We start from the raw sequence: 5,472 nt of genomic DNA on the forward strand, positions 1-5,472 counted from the left end.
GTGGCTAGGTGGCGTGGGTGGAGCCACCACTCCTCAAGCCTCTGATGTGGGTAGGTGAAGACCCTGCTTAATGGGCAGACCAGTGTCAAATGACACAAACCAGCCACTTCACAGCTGAAACAGTTGAAGTTAGACTTCAGGTATATACCCTGTTGTACTGTGGTAATGAGGGTCTACACTGTTGAAATGGGCCCACACAAGTCTATGCAGGAGAAAGGCACTCAAAGTCTGTGGATCCCTTATGCCTGTGTGTAGGCAAAGGAGCTGTGCCTACCCTGAGTTCCTGGCTTAGGGGAGCCAGCAGATTATCTTTTCCCCCTGTTTGTTAATTTGTTCACTTTCCAAGGCTGGGAGAATGGCTCAGGGTGCATTACTGGTCCTACTTCTGGCCCAGGGAACTCTGTCATTGGTGAAGCCAATCCAGGACCCAGTGCAGAGCAGGGAGCGGGGAGGTAAATGGGAGAGAAGTTTTCCCTAAGGGGGCTGTTTTTGATCTGCGTGGTAGGCTGGATGCAAGTACTTATCTTTTGCCAATCAAGGGCTGCTTCTCAGTGGTCTCTCTGCCTCTGGGTCTCTCTCGATGTAGAAAACACCTCCTGAGTGCTGTTGCTTGCCTGCCTCACTGCTCACCCCTAAGCTGATACAGGAGAAGGGCTCAGGCTCTTGCTGGGTCAGTTCTGGCAACTCCTCGCTGCTTCTGAACCATCTCTCCCTCCCCTGCCACTCAGTCCAGTTCCTCAACCTTGCCTTTGATGTTCAGGGTTCCTAGATTGTCGTATATAATCGATTCACTTGTTTTTTTGGGTTTTTGTTGTAAGAGGGAACACTGGAAGCGTCTGACTACTCTGCCGTGTTGGCCCCACCTCCGCAACAAATTTATTTCTTATGGTTGTGGTGAAAAGTGTGTCCTCTGGGCACAACTAAGGTGGGTGGGTGTGTGGATCTGACTTGTTAAATCCACTATAACATTCAAATTTCCCTATACCTTTGGATACCTTCTTCTACAATATAACAAGACGGCTCTTGCATTTCGTCTTCATTAAGTACAAGTCATCTTTTAGTCCATGTTTCAGCTAACCAACCGAACAAACTATTGGATCCCCTGCTAGCCTTTCAAGCTGAAACACTGAATACAAAATCTCTGCTTAGTAAATCCAAAACAATAAATTTGTACTGATCTAACTTTATGTTCCTTCCACCATTATCACACACATTTAATATCCATTCCCACATATACGCACCATATTTCTGTTTGTATAAATTAGAATAAGCATGTAGTTCTTTTGGAGTGTAGCACACCTCCTCATGGGTCACAACTTTTATCTCACCTTTAGGGACCTGCTGGGATGTGAATCTAGTTATAGATCTAGAAACAAAGATAGATGATGGTGGTGGTTTCCAAGGACAATATGCAGTGTCTTTGAAGGCATCTTTCTTGGAGAAGGCCATCTCAGTGTCCACAGGCAATACTGGATTAATCTCCTTAAATGGGACTAGAAGAGTTGATTCTACTGACAAAGAACAATTAGCAAAATTTAGGGGCTCAGTTTTCTCAGATTCATCATCATTTACCCATATGTCCCCATTCCAATCTGATACCAGAGAGTGAGTATGCTGCTCAGAAAAAATACTGAGAATGTGAAATAGGCTTTGGGATTAGGTAATGAGTGGAAGACAGATGGATTTGGATGCACTTGATAGTAAGATCTCAGGTCATCTTGAAAAAGATTATTGGTAGAATTACAGACATTAAAGGCATTTGAAGTAACAACTCAGAAAGAAATAAGGAATAATGTAGAGAAAGCTTCTACATTGTTGTTAGAAATGTGGACTTAAATGTGTTTCCAGTAAAGTATTAAAAGAAAATGATGAGCATGTTATTGGACACTGGAGGAAAGGTGATTCTTGTTATAAAGTTGCAAACAACTTGTCTAAATTATGTTTGAATGTTTTGTGGAAAGTAGAATGGGTAAGTTATGAACTCAGACATTTGGCTGAGGAGATTTCTAAACAAGATCTTGAAGGGGTGGTGTGGTTTCTCCTTGCTGTTTATAGGAAAATGTGGAAGAAAACAGATAAGTTGAGAAATAAACTGTGCAAAAAGAAACTAGAACTTAAAATTTTGGAAAATTCCATTGTGAAAATTAAGACAGCGTGCCCTGAAACTGATGCAAAGGATGTGGTTCTTTTGCTAAAGATATTAGGCCTGTGACTAATGATTCTATACAACTAGCTCATTAGAAATCCTGTCTGTTTAGATTGAGAATGACAGAGACAGGACAAAATGAAATAAAGCAATCTGCCTTCTGGAATCCTATAGGTAAGAAATAGACTAGTGAAACCACTTGGCTGTGAACATCTGTTGTCCTCCAAGGAAAGGAAAATAACATCCTGGAGCAGTTCAGGACCAGTAGAACTGTTGTAAGGTGCACTAGGGGGATGAGGGTGACAAGGTCACCACCTTCTCAGTTTCAAAGGGTAGAGCCACAGCCACCTAGGTTTCAAACAGTAGGGATAACACTTAAGTTTAATAAGTGGAGTTGTCACCACCTCAGGTCCAGACAGTGTGGCTACCATTATGGTGGGCCAAGTAAATGGAATTGCTGCCCAAAGTTAAGGGGGCAGGTTCACCATCTCAGTGGGTCTAGAATGTAAGCCTGACACCCAGGGCTAAGGGGCTTCAACTGAAAAATTAGAAAATGTGGACAGTGCCAGACTCTGGCTGTTGGGATCATTGCCCAGAAGTGCCTGGAAAATAGGTTTTTTTTGAGCCTTGAGAGCTAATGAGATTTGCCCTGCTGGGTTTTGGAGTAGTGTGATACCCATGACCTTTTTGTTCCTGCCAATTTCTCACGTTTGGAATGAGAATGTCTACCTTACGCCTGGTTCACCATTGTATTTTGCTAACAGATAACTTATATTCTGGGTTTCACAGGTCCACAAACGGAAAGGAGTTTTGCCCCAGGATGGAACACACCCAGAGTCTCACCTACTGTGTATTAGGATGATATAGAAGATTAGATTTTGGACTTAGAGTTGATGTGAAATGGGTTAAGACTTTTGAAAATGGTGGGATAAGGTGTGTCTTACTTATCCAGTGCTGATATAACAGAAATACTACAAGTGAATAGCTTTAACAAAGAGAAGTTTATTCTCACAATTTAGGAGTCTAGAAGTCCAAATTCAGGGTACCAGCTCCAGGGGAAGGCTTTCTTTCTCTGTAGGCTCTGGAGAAAGGTCATTGTCATCAATCTTCCCCTGGTCTAGTAGCTTCTCAGTGCAGGGATCCCGGGTCCAAAAGATATGCTATTGTCTTGGCTCTTGTTTCTTAGTGGTGTGGAATTCTATCTTAGTTATCTAGTGCTGCTATAACAGAAATACCACAAGTGAATGGCTTTAACAAATAGAAATTTATTCTCTCACAATTTAGGAGGCTATTAGTTCCAATCCAGGGTGTCAGCTCCAGGGGAAGAATTTCTCTCTGTGTCAGCTCTGGAGGAAGGTCGTTATCATCAATCTTCCCCTCGTCTAGGAGCTTCTTAGATGCAGGGACCCTGGGTCCAAAGGACACACTCTTCTCCTGGTGCTACTTTCTTGGTGGCATGAGATCCCTATGTCTCTCTGCTTGCTTCTCTCTTTTACACCTCAAAAGAGATTGATTGAAGATACAACCTAATCTTGTAGATTGAGTCCTGCTTAATTAATATAACTGTGACTAATCTCACCTCATTAATATCATAAGCAGAATTTATAACACATAGGAAAATCACATTGAATGACAAAAAGTAGACAGTCATACAATACTGGGAATCATGGACTAGCCAAGTTGATAGCTATTTTGGGGAAACACAATTCAATCCATAACAGGGTGTATGTGTTTGCATGTGGGAATGATATGAATTTGGGGAGGAGGCAAAAGTTGAAGTGTTATGGATTGAACTGCATCCCCCTAAGAATATATCTGGAAATCCTCACCTCTGTACCTGTAAATATAACCTGTTTGCAAATAAAGTTTTTCTATTGTTACGTTAAAATCATACCGAATACAGAGGGTTCTCTAAACCTAATCACTTCTAGGCAGTGTCTTAGAGCATCTGTGAGCAAAGGAATGCTGTGGATGACTGGTCATTACCAAAAAACTAGAAGAGAGGCCTGCAGAAGGAACCACAGTGGCCAAGACCCTGATTTGGACTTTTAGCTTCCAAAACTGTGAGAAATAAATTTCTATTATTTAAAGTCACCTACTGGGGCATTACTGTTACAACATGCAAACTAAGACATCATCCCTCTGTCTTTTGGCCTCTGTGATTTCTGATGAGAAATTAAAGCTGTATTATTGCAGCTCCTTTTTACATGATGGTTTGCTTTTCTTGTGTTGCTTTCAAAATTCTTTATCTTTAGGTTTCAGGTTTCAACAGTTTCATTATGTGTCTTGGCATGGGTTTTTTCTTTTTTTTTCCTTCATCCTGCTTGTTGAGCTTTTTTGACTGTGCACATTTATGTCTTCCCTCAAATTTGGAAAATTTGCCCATCATTATTTTGGATATTCTTTCTGCCCCTTTCTTTTTCTGCTCTCCTTCTGAGACTTCCATAATGAATATATTGGTTCTCTTATTGGTGTCCCAAAGGTCTCTTATGCTTTATTGATTTTTCTTTATTCTTCATTTCTTTCTGTTCCTCAGACTGGATCCTTTCAATCATTCCATCTGCCAATTCAAATCTGCTGTTGAACCCTCCAGTGAATTGTTAATTTTAGTTGTTGTAGTTTTAAGCCCCAGAATTTTTGTTTGGTTTCTTTTTATAATTTCTATATTTTTGTTAATATTCTCATTTTGATTATACATCATTTTCTTGATTTCTTTTAGTGCTCTGTCTATATTTTCCTTTCATTCTTTGCCAATATTTAAAGCAGTTATTTTAAAATTTGTATCTAGTATGCCCAATGTATAGCCTTCCTCAGGTATGATTTCTGTTGCTTTATTTTATTCCTTTTAATAGACCATTATTCCTTGTTTATCTGTATGCCTTGCATTTTTGTTGTTGCTGTTGAAAATAAGATATCTTAATATTATAATTTGGTAGTTCAAAAAACGAGGTTCTCCCTCTTCCCCAGGGTTTACTGTTTTTGTTTCTTGTTCTTTCTTTCTTTCTTCCTTCCTTCCTTTCTTTCTCCTTTCCTCTCTTTTTTTGTTGAAGACTGTGGTAGTTGGTGAGCTTACTGACTTTTGTAAACTACTTTTGCAGGAAAAAAGAAAAAAACATAAGAAAAACCATTAACGGGCTGGGGGTTACCTCTTGCAGTCTTTACAGAATGGCTTTTCTGGGCGTGCATCATGTGTGGCATGTGTGTGGCTCTCTTAATTATACAAAATCAGGTGCCTTTAAATTCCCCAATTTCCCGAGAAAGTTTTCTTCCAGAGTTTCTATGCTGGCATCTCAGTGACCCTCTTGTGCTCCAGATGGACTCAGGCT

This window comes from Trichechus manatus, unplaced genomic scaffold, assembly GCF_000243295.1.
Source record: "Trichechus manatus latirostris isolate Lorelei unplaced genomic scaffold, TriManLat1.0 scaffold00171, whole genome shotgun sequence".
NCBI lineage: Eukaryota > Metazoa > Chordata > Mammalia > Sirenia > Trichechidae > Trichechus > Trichechus manatus.